The 20,572-nt window shown below is 35.8% G+C and overlaps 1 protein-coding gene across 5 annotated transcripts in view; it reads left to right on the plus strand.

The window, feature by feature from the left end:
- LOC131683704 (RIMS-binding protein 2) overlaps window positions 1–20,572 on the plus strand; it is a 331,371-nt gene that overhangs the window by 11,980 nt on the left and 298,819 nt on the right. Inside the window, exon 2 of one of the 5 annotated variants that reach the window (XM_058965931.1) lies at window positions 19,456–19,500. The exons of the other annotated variants lie outside the window; for them this stretch is intronic. The gene's annotated coding sequence lies outside the window, so the exon portion shown is untranslated. The remainder of the gene's footprint in view (window positions 1–19,455; window positions 19,501–20,572) is intronic. 5 annotated transcript variants of the gene reach the window in all.

Here is a 20,572-nt window from a genome sequence, read left to right on the forward strand (position 1 = left end):
TGTATTTTTATTTAGAAAATTATTTTGCCATTGTGGTCTTCAGACATTTTTACACATAAACACATCTAAAACTTTAGTATATCTTGAATCAATCCCAAGATGCAGGGATTTGAAGCCAAAATCTCAAAATTTCTCATCACGTTTCTCACTATATTTCAGTAATCAAACAGAATTTCAAAATTCTGAAAACGCCGCTTTGTAAAGATTTTTCAAACAAGTAATATGGTTTATCTAACACAGTTTATCCCAAAATTGCGTTTGTTTCTGTATAATGATTATTTAGCAGAAATGTCTATTTTCAGCATAAGCGAAAATAAATGTTTTATTCTATGCATCTATTCTCACCCCAACAATCCAATATCGCATATTTGGAGTGCTAAATTATACCTCATCGAAGAAAAATCTGTTTGAAACACAATGCCTTATATTCCATTGGGCAGAAATGTTTCTAACTATGTACCTAGATCATATACACCATCGAATGATTTGAAAAGCGAATTATTCTACTTTTTTCACCAATCAAAACAAACGTAAACATCACGCACATGAAAAAACTCCATTAGAAGTTAGTAGAAGAGTTCCCAGAATTGCGCACGCAGGAAATGACCATGCCAAGGTAAACAACTGGTAATGACACGGTTCACATAAAACATGGCATTCCCCCAAACCGAAGTTTATGTGAAAATAAATAATATTGAATAACTTGAAATATTTAATTACTTATGCCAGAAATTGTATTACAGTATATTTTCAAGATGGCGCTTTAGTCTGGTCGCACTAATGATTCTCTTCTTCGCGAACAAGTAGTTTTGTTGTTTATTTTCGTCAAGCATGCGTAGACTACATAGAATGGTTTTACAATATTTACTTATGTACTATACATTATTTCTACGGTTTAGTTCAGATTTGATTTGTTTTCTAGACACGGAAAGGTCAATTATTACACAATTTTCATTATAATGACGCATCATTCTATTGATGGGGCTATTTTTAGCATAGTTTGTCCTAAAAGATTGTTCTTGGATTGTTCTTTCGGCTAGGTACATAAAATTTTATTTGCGAAAGTAATGATGCGGATTGTACACGTTGAGAAATAAAGTCGTTGATAAAGCAAAGCATGGCAAATTCGCGGCGTTCTTTGAGTGTTTGTATATTAATGAGCATGCAACGTGCTTTATACGATGGAAGAGGAAATGTCGTTCAGTTTAGTTTACGAAGTGCGTACAAAATAAATTGTTTTTGGACTGATTCGATGCGTTCTTCGTACAGGTATTCCAAAATTGGCCTGACATATGTATTGTATAATGGGTAAGGGTCTTGTAGGTGAAACGTTTATTAAAGCCCAGCATACTATTTGCTTTATTTATTATTGTATTATAATGTTCAACAAATGTGAGCTTGGAGTCAAAGATTACGCCTCAATCTCGTACAATTTTCCATTTTTCATCAAGTTGATTGCCTAAGTGTATGTCTATGGGAACATTTGAAATTTTTCTGCTGAAGGTTATTGAGTTGCATTTCTTTACATTAAGTTGGAGTAGACTTTTGCTACACCACGTGTGGAATATATTTATTTCGTTTTGGAATATTTCAGTGTCTTTGACATTTCTTATTTCCATGAAAAGTTTCATGTCATATGCATATATAAGCACTTTAAGATGTTTGAGTGTAAAGGCAATGTCATTTACGTACAAAATAAAAAGAAGAGGGCCTAAGTGGAAGCCCTGGGGTAAGCGAAAGGTGACACGAATTGGTTCAGAGAGTATTCTAAATGCAAATTGTTTGTTCGCGTTTCGTTAAATATGATTCGAGCCATTTCAGGAGTTTATTTTCTATGCCATATTCTTGCAGTTTGAAGAGTGATAAAGGTATGTCAATACGGTCGAATGCTTTACTAAAGTCTGTGTAGAGTGTTTCCACATGGTTGCCATTGTCCATTGCCTTTACAGTAAATGTTACAAATTCTAAAAGGTTTGATGTTGTTGAGCGGCCTTTATAAAAGCCATGCTGCTTGCTTGTTATTTGATTTTTGATTTGCTGAAATATTTTGTCATTTACTAGTTTTTCGAATAATTTTGGAATGCATGATATAATGGCAATCCCACGATGGTTTCGGACGTCCGATTTAGCGCCTGATTTAAAAATTGGCACTAAAAAGAATTATGTCCATATTTCTGGGAATGTTCCATTTTGCAGTGAAAATATGTAGTAATGGTAGAGTGAATTCTTCTGCTAGATTTTTTAAAAATATTGGTGCTATTCCGTCAGGTCCAGGTCCTTTTGATGCGTCTAAGTTTTTTAGTGCAGTGGTAATTTCGTGTTCAGATAGTTCGTGGACGGAAATGTCATTTGAGAATTCAGGTATAAATGAAAAGTAGTCGCGGTCGCGGTCTGTTTCGGAATATGAAGTATAGACTTCTTGAAAAAAAATTCCAAATAAATTGCAAATTTCCGTATTGTTATTTCCTACATGTCCGTCAAAATGCATTTGGGATGGAAAGTTGCTACTTTTCAATTTCGTTTTCACGTAATTGAAGAAATTCTTTGGACAGGCCTTGATATCAGTCTCGATTTTACGATTATATTCTTCATGTGCAGTGTTAATGGCTATATCGAGTTGGGAGCAAATATCCAGATAGTTTTGCCGATTTGTAATGCTATGTTCTTTCTTGTAAATTTTATGTGCCTTTTGCTTTCTATTTTTTAAATTTTTCGGATGTTGGTTGAACCATACAGGCTGCTGACCGCCATGAGTTCTACTTCTTTTTACTGTTACTGTTTCAGAGATTAAATTCGGTACAATTAAATACAATTTATTCACGGCTTCTTTGACACTTCCTATACTATACTCAATACAGTTTGCCAATTTATTCTACATAGTCTACGTTTGACTTCTTCGAAGTTAGTTTTATGGTATTCCGGCACTTTCTCATACTCCAAGTCGTTCGGGGAAAAGTTTTGATGAAAGAAAATTGAATATTCGATTGCTGTGTGATATACTTCATTGTTCCATAATGGAGTTAAAGATGCATTAACACAGAAGTTTTCAGTGCAGTTCGTGAATAAGACGTCTAAAAATGAATTTTGTCTATTTTTTACATGGTTGATTTGGTGCAGGCCAAATTCAGATATTTTGTCAAAGAAGTATTGAAGTGTTTCATTTTCGCCACGACTGGGAGTAAGATAGATTCGTTTTCAATGTCTACGATGAAGTTGGCATTACGTTGATTAAAGTCGCCATAAATATACAGTTTTACTTCAAGTTCCATGTTTGACATGATAGATTCTACAGTTTGAAAAAATAGTTCAAATGATTTTTTGGGAGCATTTTCAGGTGGAAAGTACACAGAGAAGAATATGTGCACTATCTCATGATATTACTGCTTTTGCCCATATATATTCAAATTCTATGTGTTTCATGGTTTCTATTTCTTCTGAAGGAAAGTCTGCGTTTAGGGCTATAATGACTCCTCCTCCAGACTTTTTATTACAAAGAGACAAATTACGGTCATGCCGAAATACATTAAATTGATTTTCAAAAATTTCTTCGCTTCTTACGCTTTCATCCCAGCTACTTTCTGTTCCAAGAATTATATTAAAAGAAGATGAAATTAGTTTTTGTCGGATTTCTTTCATTTTGGCTGGGCTTTTCATTCGATTAAAATTTTGGCAATAGACTAAAATTTCAGTCGAATTCTGTTGTGGATGCGAAGAAGTTTTTGGAATATTTAAATTACTTACAGTTATATTTTCTTCCTCTATAGAGGGTGTCGTTACTTCCGAAAATTCGACGTTCCAAATTTATTCATAGCTTCGCGGAGTTGTTGAAGGCGCCTGGTTCTTTCGCTTGATAAAAATTTTCCATAAGAGTCAAGGTCTGCTGCTGCTTCGTCTGGGCTTAGCCCATATTCCTGATAGACTTCGATGAAAATGCGCAGATGGTCAGGAGTGGTCGGTAGTCCTTCGGATGCGAGCGTCATTTTGATGCTGGTCGGCGTCATTCCTTCCACGCAAATAGATGGTTGTTGGTCCTTCATAAATGCAAGGTATAGGCGTACAATGTTCATTATTTTTGGTTCGCGAAGTCTGGCCTTTAAAAAGCGACCGTCGCCATTCGTTGATTGTGACGTGAGGCGTACGATTGGAGGGCGCAAGGGGTCCAGTTCAAATTGGCTGTCTATGTTCGAATGTTGAGATGTGGTTGCCAATGTGTTTAAACTATTTTCGCCACTGGTGGGTGTCACTTCCATTTGTTTGGGTTAAATGTTTTCGTTAGCTGAACGGTACGGGTTGATGGTGTCGCCTTTTTTAAAGTTTATGAAATTTGGTTTTACTGCTGGTATTGCAAGACCTGCAATCGGATGTTCGGTGGTTAGGGGAGAAACGGAAAATTGTTTTTTCGCCGTGGCAAGTAGTAATCCTAACTGTCGTTAGGATGATGATTGTTAGCGCGATCTTTGTTACGTTGACTTGACTGCTTACGACGTTTTCGGTTGCGTCTTGCCTTATCAGCAGCTTTCTCCTGAAGTCGTCGAATGCGTTGTTTGGCGTCATATTTTGTCCAATCCTGCTTCCATTGCCATTTATCGCCCAAAAATCGCCAGCCTGGAGACGTATGATCTATTTTCTGTTGGATTACTGTAGCGTGTGATTTTTCCGCTAATTCTTCAGCCACGGATTTTGATTGATTCATGCCATTTTCTGGTATTGTCATGTTTGCAATGGAAATAGCTTTCACTTCTTCCTTCAATTCCTCCAATAGGTCGGAACTGACGAGAGGGTACGGTTCAGAACATTTAGTGGAAAGTAGTTCGTTCTCGAGGTGTGATAGCCGTTCGTCAATTTTATGATTCATATTGTCCGATATTGTTTTGGTCGATTTGCTGATGGTGTCGATCGAATTTTGCAACAAATTGTCACAAGAATGAAAATGCTGACCTAGTTTACTGCATATGTTTTCGTTCTTTTTATGGACGACTTGCATTGACTGCTTTACGTCGTTAAGTAATTGTTCGATGCTACCGAACAATTCACGACTGTGGCTCTTTAGGTCAGCTGTGGTTCGATGTTGTGTGTCCGTATGCGACTTCATCATTTTTAGCAGCTGATCTTGTAGATAGATCATTTTGCGTGTATCGATCTCTGTCCTAATAATATGCTGGCAGTCCGCACACACAGGCACCATAAATGTCCGGATAAAATTTTCCTGATTACGCTGCACACCTACACACGCAGCATGGTACGATCTGCTGCAAAATTCACACTTCCAGAGGAAGCGGTCGTCGTTTATGTTACAAATTTTTACACCGCACTGCATTATTTTACTATTACTTGAAGTTCAATAGCACTGTAACTTACGAGGCACGCGCGCGATGTTTGTTTACGTAGATAAAAAAATACTAATTAATAAATTTCTTGCGGAGCGCTTGGAGAGGCGTCTGCACTCGTTGACTGTTCGAGCGAAAAAAATGTGTGCTGGATGCAAAAGGATTGTTTTAATTGTGGTAGTGTATCGGCAAAACATGGCGATAATGTATACCAAAGAATTTCTGAATTAACTACACGAAAAAAAATCCGTTTATAAATTCATGAACAAAAGATCACGATTTCGTGAACTGAACGATTTACGAAAATCGTGACCAAGTTCTTGAAATTGTGAATAATAAACTTCGTATTCACGCAACTATTTGTGTTTCCAAAAAACTACTTCGCCCCAGCGTTACATTCGAATGTTTGGTTGGGTTACTGTTGTTGTTTTCTGGACATGGTTAGTTTTTGTTATGATTCTTGTTCAGTCAGCCGACAGTCAAACGATGTTCATGATTTCAGGAGCTAATTCGCGATTTTTCCTCACGTTACCGTGCTATTTTAGTCATGAGTTACTATCGGAGTTTTTGTCAGCCTGGCGGGATTTATGTTCATGATTTCAAGATCTTAGTCGCGAATTTACGTAATTTCTTATGACGATAACGTGAATTATCGTCATATTTTAGTCATGAGTAGAGGATTCTAATTCTTGATCTCAGGACCTTGGTTGCGATTTTTGATATTTGAATCGCGAGTAATGTGATTTATGTTTATGATTTTGTCATCATTTTCGTAGTTTCTATTGACGTTGTCGTGATATTCGAGTCACGATTAAAGATTTATATTTATTTATGTTCTTGATTTCAGAATCTTAGTCACGATTTTTGAGATTTATGGCACGAGTTGTGTGATTTACGTTCATGATTTCAAGATCATAGTCACGATTTTCGTAATTTCTGTTCACGGAATTGCGATATTTTATTCTAGAGTTTACTTTCGAATTTGACACGAGGAGTAATGTGACTCACGCTCATGATATCAGCAGTTTTATTCTGTGAACTGTATCACGGACACGATTTATGGTGATCAACGTAGTTTTCGTTTTCTGTCAAGATACACACTGAATTTTATGAATGAATGAATAACGGTGTTCGAGGTCCTAATAGCCTTCTTAAATCAAATGTCGTACCTATTACAGCAACAAAAATGATTCTTCGAATAATACCCCTAGTTTTGTGAAAGAGTTAACGTGAAGCTTTCATTACCATGTTGCATAAAATTGAAAATGATTAGAAATATATTCTAAATATTACAAGCACATAAAATAGATCGTAAATCGTGTACTAGGAGTCATGAACTAGTTCACGAATAAATGAATTTGTAATATGAATTCATGATTTTGTGAACTATTTCTAGAACACGTATATTGGATCGTGAATAATATATTAACTTGTTCACGAATACATGAGTACTATTTGATGAATTTGTTAATTATTTCACGAGCATGAAAAGTGAGTTGTGACTATTATACTAGCATTCATGAACCAATTCACGTATTCATGAATAATATTTTATAATATTTATTTCATGGGCAGGCATGGTCTGTTGAGACTATTTTACTAGGAATCAGGAAAGTTATCGAATACATGAATGATGTTTCATACTTTTGGGAACTATTTCACTATTTATTTTACGAGGATTGAATGGTTTCGTGAATAAAATTCTAAATTCCGTGAAAGAGTTCACAAGAAAATATCCAGAATGTTTTGAATTTGTTAACTAATGTTTCTAAATCTATGAATAACATTATAAGTTAACCATTGTTTTTATGAATAATGTTCATAAAGTTGTGAACTAGTTCATCTACAGAAAATTGATTCGGTAATGACATGGCAGAAACCGTGACTGAAGTTCACGAAATGAAAACAAATATTTCCACTAATAAAAACGTCATGCGGGCGTTACTGAAGGTAACTTGAACATAATTATAAAATACATTTTTTTTGTTCATGGTCCTGTTTTTGTAACGTAAAAACGTGATTGTTCCAGAATTTATGGCACTTGATTCACGGTTTTCGAAATATGAGTCGGTAATTGTCGGCTCATATCATATAATTTTGTTAAGTGCCGTTGCGTCCGTTTTGATTCACTGTGCGAATGAGGCGAATTAGTAGATATTTCAAGAAGGTGATTTTATTTCAATTAAAATTTGGATTTAGCGGATGGTTTAAAATAAATAGGGTGTTGAGCCCATTTTCGCCATGTTTCTATTATCACCCTACCCATTTGAAGCCGTTGGTTAGAGCAGTGTCTGTCATCTTTGTTCAACGCATTGAGTCAAATGGTAGCGCAACAATTGGGGCACTCGATTCGAGTTTTCGTTGCGCTCAAACACGAGAATTTCACTGTTTTCAGCGCAATTGTGTTATTATATTGGTGCTTAACAACGAAGCAAACCTGTTGATGTAATTTTTTTCGCATTCCATTGATTGTAGGCCGAGAAATTAATGAATTAGTGAGGCACCCTGCTTAGTATGGTGAAAATAGGCACTTTATCCTATGTGCATAACTAATAAAGAGTTCAACTTGAGTTTATTTTTGCAAACCAGTTTTAGCCAAATAGTCATTATCCCATTTGCTTGGATCCAAACCAGGAGTTTCTACTGCCATAATGGGTACGTAAAGCCTATTGTATGAAATAAGACCAAGCTGTTTTCTCAATAGTTTGCAGGTAAACGGAGGGAGGTTCATTGTGTTACCTCGGTTCAGTACCGACAATTTCGGGATTTCATTATCCCCCTTATATATATTATTGGTCTTCAAGAGAATCTGGGGTCTCTAGAAATCAATATGCAATAATGTAGGTCCATGCTAATTCCCCACATTGTGGGATGCCGGATCATAATAAGTCGACCACAAATTTCGCATCGTTGTTTGGGAGCCCAAACGAAACTACAAATTTGCCGTTTTCTTATACAACACTGCCCCACCCTAGTATTTATCCAAAATGCGGCGAAGGGAACGTCAGTTGGACAACCGAGGGCGCAAAAGACATTCTGTAATTTCAAGTGCGTTTCACGAACAGTACATACGTTTTCAAAGAACTTTAATTAATCAATGATATATTTCTAAAGATACCGAATAAAAGTAACTTTGACAGCTCGGTGTCAGTGACGAAAGTTATCTCGATTGGAAAAGGCGCCGTTCTAAAAAATACTCTGTTGTTTGCCATAAACCATAGCTACCAAACCTTGTCATGATAGTACAATACTAACCGTAAGCCAGCCCTACTACGTGCAACAGAATGCAAGGACAATTTAAACAAATGCATATTAAGAATTCCAAACACATTTTAGGGAATGTTAACTACCAGCCGTTCTAAAAACATTCTCTCCATTAACAAATTAAACCTAATGGGATCCATTCTGTAGCCTTGAGGTTTTGAGCGGTTAATGAGTGCACTCTACAAACATACCGTGCAGCATAAGTCCTCCCACCATGAAACGCGAAGCGTGCGGACATGTGCAGAATGTTAGTATCACTGCATACACCAATATACAGCATATAACCCGTTTTTCCCTGAGGATCATTACTGGGGCGTGAAATTGTGAAAAGGACAAGCGTGAGCAAGTTTCTGCTTCTTATCAGATTCAATTAGGGATTTTCTCATTTCCTTCGCTGAAAACGACTGTGTTTTTTTTTGCGTTCGCTACATGGCATATCGGTTGAGCCGGTCGAGTTTCTGTTATTAAATGCTTCGGGGCAGGGTTTGGCCTTTGCGGTGATAAAAACTATTTTCTGAAGGCTAGGTACGTGTGAAGGCGAAAGCGGAAGAAAGTGATAATTGGATGTAATTGATTGCAAGTGGGAGTGATTGCGGACATTTTATACAACTACTAACGCGTGAAGAGTGTTGGAAGAATTACACGGTAGAAGAATTACACGGTGTGACATTTAAATCCAATTGTACCTACCTGGTGCAGCACATTTTTGTGGTTGAATTGTGACACTAATGCCTAGCTCGGCCGGATGTGGATGTGGTCATGGACGAATAAATGACAACTTTTACAAAATTCTGCCAAAAAATTTTTTTAGGGAAGTGAAATTAGTTGTTTTTTGGAATTTAATTAGCAAGGGACTGGAAGGTGAAGTATATTTTTCAATATTTAGAGCCATAGTGCTCAAGGGAGAGCAAGGTGTTGAATGGAGAAAGTTTAGAAAATCGTGGAAGGATCATATATGCAAGCTTAGAGCTCACCGGCGACTTAACTTTTTGTCTGCTATCGTAGGGGTCAGGGTCTTTTGGCATTAGAAATGCGAATCTACGGCATGTCCGGACAAGCGTAAAGTAACTTTTAATGTGGGTGAACATGCAGGTTATCAAAGTCACCCCGGAACACGAAAACGGACTTCAACTTGAAAATTTTTTTGAAAAAAATGGCTGTAAGCGGACAATTTTAGGTAAAACCATCCAATCTTGTTCTCCATACATCAGTAAATGGTTTAAAAATATTAAACTTGAAAAAAATGTGTTGCGTCTAAACATATGTAATGATTACTTCGAAAAGTGATCAATGTCACCCCGGTTTACGGTACTCAGTGTAGTTTCTGCTTCTGTCCGAACCAGCGCGAACAGTTACTTATATAATTTGTGCCTTGTCTTAAAGGTAAAACTATTGAAAGTGTTGTTTTAATTGTTATCGTGGTGATCTATCGAGATGAGTGAGTCGCAGAAGCAAGAATCGGTGCCAAATATGGTGAGTATTGACTACCGGCCTTTTATTATAAATGTGAGCATTCGTGCCATTTTAGGCATTCAGTACTGATATCGTTCAAGAATTTGGCCCGGCCAAAAACATTCAATTTTCAAAACAACTTAAAACACGTGGCTGTGTGTGTGGCAATGCAACGATCAAGATATATGGACGATAAGAAAATCGAAGTTTGACTAGAAGATCCGGACCACTAACTTGCACAGTGGCAATTAAAAGATTTATGACATATTTAGAAGAAATAGAATCCATCATGAAGGGAACACACTGAAACTACCCTCCAGTATTAGAAAAAGCATTCTATGGTAAGAATTTGGATGGACCGGCCAACTTCCTTCTACCTGACCCAGCAGTACAAAACAGACTGCGACAGTACCATTGCACAGAGAATTCCTTCCACATATCAAGGAAATACAAATATGTGTCAGTTCTGTGAAAAGACAGCACAAAACGAACTGCTCAGAAACCGCCAGGAGAGCTCATATACGGAAATACATTTCAACGCCTGAACCACACATGGTTGCCAAATTTGTAGTAAATGTTCTGAATCAGCTAATATTACTAACTACAAAAGCTACGCTAAGTACCATAAAATAAACAGACAGTACTATCAGTGAGGCAGCTTACACTCGTGGCCCGTAAGGGCAATAAGCAAGGAAGAACATCTCATCGCGAATATGAAGTCAGCATCCACGATGATGCCACGGAAATGTACAATAGCACGTTAGAAATGAACGTCCTCAAGACATAGGAAATGAATGTTTCCCCGCCTCATAAAGAGATCTCAACGCACAATGGTTGGTCGCTCGCACGAGATCTACCGGGCAACCATTACAACTTGTTTTATTATTTTTATTGTTCACATATTGTAATTACATAAAATAATCACGGCTAGTCGCTTTCTTTGGTTACCAAGTCATTTCCATGCAAGTTTGCGCTCTGATCCTCTAATTCCGGTTTGAATAACAACATTTTCGAAAGCACCTTACGTCTTCGCTAGTTATGGTAAAACATATCGGCAAGCAAACAAACTTTACAGCTTTCTTCAAGAAGCCAACCATCTCTCAAATCTTGATAATGTTTGTGAAAAAAACAGGAGCAAACGATTTCAAGAAACAATCAAGATTTTTCAAGAAACAATCCAGTTACTGAGCAGGTTATTCTTAATTTAATTGATTAATGATCTCACGAATTGACTTTGAAAGTGTAGCTGAAAGCGTGTTATAATTTCAGATTATAATGGCATTGGAAACGTTTAAATGTTTTAACCATAAATTCAAAAGCCCTCCAGAAATGTACTATTTCAATGCATATGAACATATTTTGCTGTTTGTGCTTTACTCACACAACGTATATCAGAAACATAACCTCAAGGTTGATAAGGGATCATTCATAAATTACGTAACGCCAAGATTGTCCAAAATTGACTCTCTCCTAACAAATTGTCACAAATTTCTTTATCCCCCTCTCTCCTATTTAACAAAACCATTAAAAAAAATTCTTCTTCGGTAAAAACATGTTACGTTACGTTTTTGCTTACTCCTCCCCGCCATATTTTGTCACATTTTGTTATACTACCCCCCCCCCCCCCCCCTAAAAGCATTACATAATTTATGAATGGTCCCTAATACTAATCGATGACATGTAAATCATCATAGCAAATCTAACTGCTGAAACATCGCCACTGACAAAAGTTTTGCAAAAATTTCACAGAAATCTGATGCACTAATTATGTAAGCGCATAGCGAGGGGGAAGGGGAGATTCAAAATGTCTTTCAAATTCTTATCTGAGGGGAAAGGATGGTTCGTCGCTTCTTACGTAATATCATAAAACATGCATGAAAAATGAAATCAATAAGAAAAATATTCTTTTCATAAGAAAAGAAACTGTTTCTTATTTTTGCCATGAACATTTTACTAGATCAAAAAAAAGTGCACTAGAGTGGCTCGCGGTTGTATGGGAAAACTTTAAAATGATTTAAACTACCGGGCACAGCACTTTTTGAGTTCATTTTGTGGTCCCAAATGCCTGTGCAAAATTTGGTAGTGGTTGGTTGCTTCCCGGGTTTGCGCATTGCGTTCAAAGTTTACATGGGATTTTATATGGGGAAATCAATTATTTTGCACTTACGGCATAAAAAACCTACTTATCTTTTCCAAAATATGTATATACAATGAATCCTTAACCTATTTTAGCTCCCTCGGTTAAAAAGTAAACCATAACGGAGCTGTGCTTCATCTTGATTCAGTCATCGTCGGTTATCCATTGCGTACCTGTAAAGACATTAGAATTTATGAAGAATCAAAGAATTAACGTAAATGAAAAATAATTGATTTCCCCATATAAAATCCCATACAAACTTTGAACACAATGCGCAAACCCGGGAAGCAACCGACCACTCCCAAACTTTGAACATGCATTTGGGACCACAAAATGAACTCAAAAAGCGCTGTGCTGGAAAATGTCATATTCGAGCCACTCTAATGTGCACATATTATACATCATGGTCTTGGAAATTGAACATTGTTCTGATCAGGAACTGGAGTCACAATCTGCCTTACAAGTTAGGAAGTGATAATACTCTTATAGTTGGAACTCAGTAGAAATTCGCACCAGAAGAGGTTATAAATTCTTTTTCACAAGGGAATAGATTCAAATAGAGTTGCCACCCCTCCGGGTTTGACCCGGAGACTCCGGTTTTCGGAAGCGATCTCCGGGCCTCCGGGTTTTACATCAATTTCTCCGGGTTTGGTGGGAAGAAGCGCTATTTCAATTTTGTGGAATTATTTTATTCTTTACAAAATATTTAAAAAGTCTAAGGTAACTATTACTCTGATTCAGATTTATTTTGTCCGACTAACTCTTCGTTTCAAGGTGGCGAGGATGAGTTCACCAAATATTGCTGATTTCTTTCACAAAGCAATGAAAATGAAAAATAAATCAAATTTAAGCCCAATTAAGGAAAGTAATATTTCGCTATATGCTACAATTGCAATGTTGCATCCCACTAAGTCGCTCAAAATCGTATAAAAAAGTTATTTTGCTGCAATTTTACCAAATCACTTCACCGTTAGGGGTGCTGCACCAAGGTATGGCAGATTTGTTCCAATCCAACTGGCTAGAGCAACATCACACGACTTCTTCCGGTGTTTTTGCTACTCCTGCAGCGACCCTTAACTGTTGGCTTGAAAGGTGAGTTTTACCTCTTTGTTGCCACCTCTGGTGATGAATAACCGACACCACAAAGTGCTTCCTATTAGAGGCGTGCGCCGGCGGTAAATATCGGCGGCGCGCCGGCGTCACGCCGATGTGCTTACTATTTTTACATGTAATCCGCGGCGTGGCGGCGGCGGCATGGCGCACACCTCTACTTCCCATGCGATACCGCTGCCCTGTCTTCTTTGCTCGCCTTTTCCTGTTAGTTGTGGAGGAGAGCAATGCTCGTTCCACTTATCCTCCACAGCAAGAGTAGCTGGTGCTTTTATATTCTAAACACTTAGTCGGGGAAGTGAAATACTACACCTGATTAAACCGAAAAAATCGTTCTCAAACGTGAACAATTTACAGCTTAAGTCTAACGTAGTTATAAAAAGCAATTAAACTGTTCTAAAATGTCGAGCAATCGCTTTGATCCAAATTTCTGTCTAGTTCCACCCAAAATCCACACACCCCCCCCCCCTTCGCCGGTCTGTAAAAATCTCCGGGTCAAAGCCTCTCTAGAGGTGGCAACCCTAGATTCAAAGGAAGTGGAATATAGTAAAGCAAATTATGTGGCCCAAGTCGGAATTTCTGAATGTCTTCCAAAAGTTATTCAGAAATTTCTACTGGGCGAGATTTGGATGCAAATAAAATTACTGCAGATGATTATAGTTATACATATATGTATATTAGACTGGTTCAATTTTTGACTTTTAGCTCCACCAGGCTTTACTGATTCCTTTTATGGCGCTTAGTAATTGTGCAAATTTTGGTACCGATCGGTTGTGTCTACGGACCCTCCAAAAATTCCAAAGTTTATATGGAAATTAGTATGGAAAATCGGATAAATTAAAAAAAAAATTCTTAAAAAATTACCTCATCAATCAATTCATGAGAAAACTATATATTTCTAAAGGTATTCTTCTACTGAACACAGTTGTGGAACATTGTAAGTTTGTGAAAATTCGCTGAGAAAAGTTATTAACTAAAGAAGTAGCATGGCTTCAAAACAAGTGGATTTTATTATTAATCATAGCAACCCTGTTTGAATAGCTTCATCGTTATACAAGTGTAAACTAGGCTTACCACTTCCCGTATGGCAGATGCAGTCAGAGGAATTCAAACTACCATCGAATCATATTCGGCGTAAATGGGAAATATTGATAGTTTTATACGAGGCACTTTTTATACGAAACACTTTCTAGAAATTAAGTTTTAACAAAACTGAACATTTTTATATGAAGAAGAAATACAGAACATAACATATTCGAAAAGATCCATGCATATTGAGGTTTGTCTGGATAAAATGACATTCGCTTTTGCCATTCTGGCTGGAACTCCCACCAGCACAAATAAGTTAGTCCCTATGTTCAATTGTGCGACCAAAAATAAAAGTTGCAAAAACAGAACATGCGTCGTAAAATCTCTTTTAAATATATTGAAATGAAAAAAAACTAGGATATAAACTTCATGAGTAAAAATCAGACTGCTGTTCTTCGATATAAGAGTTGTCAGAAAAAATCTATAGTAATAAGAACCGGAAAAAATATATCCGGTTCATACAAAGTTATTTTTGTTTGGACGACATTAAATCTTAAATGTAACGATGTACGGATGTACTTACCAAAGGAACTTTTTATTTTTAATCTGGAAGATTACTCTAGCCGATTTTTTTTTTCGGGTGAGCACTTGTTAAGAAATTCTAATGCTGTCCTGTCTCATTTTTACGCTTGACGTTTATATCGTATTTTTACAGTCCAATATATTTGAATCGAATTTACGAAGCATGTTCTGTTTTGCGACTTTTTTCGGTTGCACAATTATCCCAATCAATTATCTCAGTTGCTGCACATCAGTTGCTTTATTATTAGGAATATAGTAACATAAGACAACATGAGTATTCCAAAATAGCATTTTCCTTTTGAATAATCAATGAGCAAAAGTTCTTCTACACGAATGGGACTGAGCAAAGTTTGATTTGCTTGTATTCCGTCGCCATTCTGTTAAATATTTGTAGGTCTATGTTGTAGTAAAATTTCTGTTAAATTATTTAAAGAAAAGATCTGAAGTCAGCAGCTTCCCTTGTTTATAAGAATGTATACAATTTCCAAAGTGAAGTTTGTCTATCGTTTTGTCTTACTGTATTCAGCGTAAGAAATTAAGTGAAAATACGTATCCCATGTTCAAAAGCAAATTTTCGAAATTACTCAGGCGAAAGCCCGAAGTAAATGTAAATTGCATTGACGAAATATCCAAACAAAAGTTTATCTTGCTTTGGAATAGATTCCAAAAAAATAATGATTGATGACTATTATTGCAATGCACTGACAACCGCCATGCGGTACTGCCAACTTACCCCAACCACAAATGCTATTAAAAGTGTGAAAATCCACCGACAATCCACCTAGCAGATGAGACATTTCTTATCCATATCACTGTTGGGGACGAGTATAGCGTAATTGGTGAATCGATTGCCTTTTACGCAGCTCACCTGGGTTCGATTCCCAACCCGCATGTCGGGTTAGAGATTTTCCAAAAGAAAATATTTTTACCCGAAAAAAAGAGGCGGATGACTAAAAGCTCTATATAAAAAATTCAAAAAATAACATAACTATTTAATCATTCATTAGTTTGTAGAGCTTATGCGAAAAGGCTTCAACTATTTAGAGATGGTGTGAAAACAAATAAAACTGCGAACAAACAGAATAAGTTCTAGAAAATCAATCAAATCAATATCAGATTCATAGTATGAGTAGAATGATTATTATAAATCAAACTTATAAAATAAATGGACAAAAACATAAAGTAAATAAAGGGGATTAAATAAATAACAGTAAAAAGATTTAAATCTTTCAGATATAAAAAATGTGAAATTAATAGGATAGATAAAATTGATAAAATAATTGATTGGATGAATGAATGAACTGAATGGATGAACACAATTAAAAAGATTAATAAAATTAAGAAACTGAATTAAATGCATGAAAAGAAACATGCATTGAAAGAATAAATTGAACAAAATGAATTCAATTAATGGCATGAATGAAATAGATAAAATGAATAAAACTATTTAAAATGAACAAATCGTCTACAAAGAATCATGATTGAAATAAATGATTAAAATCAAATGAATTATATATTTAAATTGGGATAGCAGTGAATAAAATCCATTAAAATTATATTCAAAGAAATGTTGAATGATTAAAAGTTTAAGAAAATGAAAGAAATAAGTACATAATAAATACATAATAAAACGAATTAAACACTTTTTATAACAATCGTTTCAGAAAGTCCTGAAATATTTTCGAAAACCGTATTAATTTAAAAAATGGCACATTATATGGCAAATTAATGTACAATGTACTTTCTTGTGTTTCCGTTCTTTTCTGTTGTATCCTTTTCGTTTTCATTCTTTTTTGCAGACGTCACCGCAAAAGATTACTTGATGTTTCAACTTTATAGAAAGACCCTAATAAATTGTCAGGAAATCTGAACGTCTGAATGGGAAAAGTATCTTGTCTCTTATTCTCTGTTTGAATTGATAGTAATATGTGACACTCATAAAGGGGTTTTCTTCTGTAAGCAGCGATTTGCCATTACTCGGGTTCTTGTTTGCCCGGCAGACCCTTCTTGTCAGGGCGGCCTAGGTGCTTCTATCAGAATTTCGGGTTTTTCGAATACAAACAAAAGGTAAACAAACAAATCTAAATTTACCAACTTTTATTACACCACATCTCCTTCTGCCAATGAAGTTGATCAGCTGCTTCTGATGATGGCGGGAAGGTGAAGGTTTTTTTCCCGACCGGCCGGGACTCCGACGCACAGCGGGTTCTGCCCCACTGCGCTACTTTCGACGCTCAAAACCTCTTGCGCGCTGGGTATGTATGCTGGAGGATTGGTGTCTTCGGCAAAGTATCTTGGATGGAAATGAGCATTATTTTGACTACATTGGTTTTAATCTAAGTAAGAAGAAACTGATCTAGATCAGCTCTATCTTTTGAAAGAAACGTTCTATCAAAAAAGACTCTCTTCGGTAAAGTTGTTTGTTTTGATATTTTTAGTATATGTACCAAAGACACTTATACTCTATTAGGGTTCGTCGCAACCGCACGGTATTTACCGCATCCGCACCGCAAAATCTACGATGCGGTGAGACACTTTTTCTCGCAGATGCGGTGCGGGAAATGAGCTTTCGCCGCGCGTTTTCACCGCAACCGCACTGCTTTAATAAGTGGATTAAAACTAGGACTTTCACTATTTAAGAAGAACGCACTTAGATTTATTTCCTTTGCTTTATTCCTATTATTCTATACTTTTAAGTAAAACTTTACAAATGAACCATTTTAAATACATAAATGGTTCTCCCAAATAGAGACAAAATTAGTTGAATATTGAAAAACAATTGAATTATCCAATTTTAAAATGCATCAATTCTCCCGATTCCTCTTTTCACTCGTAGAATCATGAATTTTGATTAATTTGAAGCAATCGGAGATAAACTAATGATGCTGAGTCTTAAAGACAACCCAAATTAAACCAAACGGATTTGGAAGAATTGGTACTAAAAGAGACAAATGTATGAACAGCGTCCTAAATATGGAGCAAATTAGGCTGATTTCTGTATTCGTTCTTCTACATCGTATTTCCAATTCTTTTGATTTCTTTGTAAATTCATTGTGAATTTTTTTGCAGTCCGCTTTATAAAGCTTTTTCTCAAAAAGGATGCTGCATAACTTTTTTGACAAGGAAAACTAGGAAAATTTTCTACCAAATTAAGTACTTAGTTAGAGCAGTGTCTGCTATCTCTATTCAACGCATTAGATCAAATGTTAGGATGAATGAGGGTGCGTTGTTAACCGACTTTTCGCTTCGCTCAAACGCGAGTATTTTAAATTTTCCAAGCCAGATTTTTTATTGATCTGCTTCTTAAGTACGAAGCAAAGATGTTGATACCTATTTAAGCGCAATCCAATAAGTGTAAGCCGACTTATCAGCGAAATAGTGTGACATCGTGACTAATGCGATGAATAAGGGCACATTAACCCTATTTTGATAATGCATTTTTTGTATATCTCAAAGCCATATTGTCATATTGTGACAAGTCTCAAAGTTAGCTTAGATGACAAATTTGAGACAACTTTTGGCCTACGCCCACTTCAATTGAAGTTTTTTCCATTACAACTAAAGAAAGATATTGGAAAGAATTCATTAAATGCTAGAACTTTCGGCCAGCCTTTAGAAAATTACAGTTCATACATTTAAAGGGAGAAATCTTGGCAATTTTTACTACGTAAATGCGGAAATACTCTCATTTTCATCTCTCGAAACCATTGAAAATATGAAAAATCAAAGAAAAAACAACTTCATTGATCATTGCACTTTTATTCTATTTTGTCTATTAACTAAAGGATAGCTAAAATAAGTTTCCCTATTCATTACTGCAGAAAAACGTGTTTGTATGTATAATGAAGAAATATAGTTACATTTCGTAAGAGTTTAGGGCTATGCTAATATCCAAAGGAATGACAACATTTTTACCTTGTATTTTATTATTTAAAATTGCAAAAGTCGTTTTTTTACAATCCTTGCATTCTGAGGATTCCGTTTAAGTTGAATTTCTTATAAATAAGAATAATATTTTATTATATATGGTTATACAAAAGAAATTATTTATTTTTTCAACACTATTTTTAAAAATACATCAATTTTACTGCATTAATCGCATTATGCAGTGCTGTTGCGGTAAGTGGTGCGGTTTTATTATTTTTTTGCGGTTGAGGTGCGGACAATCCATTTACCGTCCACATCCGCACCGCGACGAACCCACGAAGCGACAGATGGCGACAGCTGAAATTATTTTCGTGACTAGTAGAAACCTTTAACCTTGCCCCACATGTTTCTCCTCGTAGTTATAACTACGAGGAGAAAAATGTGGGGCAAGCTTAAAGGTTTCTAAAGTATATAATTAAAGTATATAATTCACGTAAAATAGGTGCTAGTTCGCTTGAGAATTTTCTTGCTATGAATTCATGTTGTGTCTAGTCCTTTCTGCAGTTTTCCTAATTGTTGATCATTCATAAAGCAGTTCTTATTCTTTGCAAGAAATGTTTCGTAAGAGCGATTTGAATTAATCCTGAACACTTTCTTATAACAGCTTTTCTCACTTTTTTCTTTCAGCATCGCCTTCAAGATTCTACCTTTTCTCAATCTGCTCTGCTATATGTAAATATCTTTCACTCCAAAATTTGATTATATGTTCGTCAAGCATTTCAAAAATGGTTTTTATGTTTGCGCGGAACATTTGGTACATTTGACATAACAAACTGACAGAACAAGTTCCGTAAACGCTCGTTAGAAAGTTTTGTAAAATGAGTTTTTCTTACACAAATTTACATTTTCCTTCTAATCATAATAAATCAACAACTCGTTTTAGAATATATGAATTTGTTCTTCTAATTGTTATTTATCTTATAGTTTATTTCACATAACCTTGAATTATCAAGACCAGAGTATCAACTAGTTATTATCAATTATCAAGGCTAGAGTATCAATACACAAAATTTTAGCTGCCGACGCCCATTGAGTAATGATTGAGAAATTCGAAAACTGGCTGTTTATCGTAGATACACGTTTATCGTTTCACCTAACCTAAAGGACTTTAGATAAATAGCCACCTTACCCCACTATTTCTCCCTTCTTAGTAGTTACAAACAAAATTTCAGCTGCCGCTATCTGCCGCTTCGTGGATTATTTCAAATTTTGTGAAATATCTTTTTTTAATATTTTTAGTGAAAACACCCTTTTAATGTAATGATAACATTTATCACTCTTTGGAACTTTTTACATTTCTTATAAAAGAAATGTATAGAATTCGCTCAAACTTTCAAGATTTTTTCCGAGGCCCGGAGGGCCGAGTCTTATATACCAATCGACTCAGCTCGACGATTTGGGACAATGTCTGTGTGTGTGTGTCTGTGTGTGTGTATGTAACGGACAAATTCTCATTCGTGTTTCTCAGCAATGGCTGAACCGATCTTATCCAAACCAATTTTAAATGAAAGAACTAAAAAACAGTATGAACGCTATTAATTTGTTTTTGATTCTGATGTTTAGTTTCCAAGATATGAATGTTTGAATGCGTAAAAATGGCGTTTTTTGCAGTTTTTTTGAATTATCTGCCGAAATTGACCATATAGAATAGCAATTTATATGTTTTTAGACAGCTTTAACGAATACCTTTCGAACAAGCTATAGATTGTTGAAATCGGACTATTATCAAAAGATTTAACATTAA

The sequence above is a fragment of the Topomyia yanbarensis genome, chromosome 2, assembly GCF_030247195.1.
Source record: "Topomyia yanbarensis strain Yona2022 chromosome 2, ASM3024719v1, whole genome shotgun sequence".
NCBI lineage: Eukaryota > Metazoa > Arthropoda > Insecta > Diptera > Culicidae > Topomyia > Topomyia yanbarensis.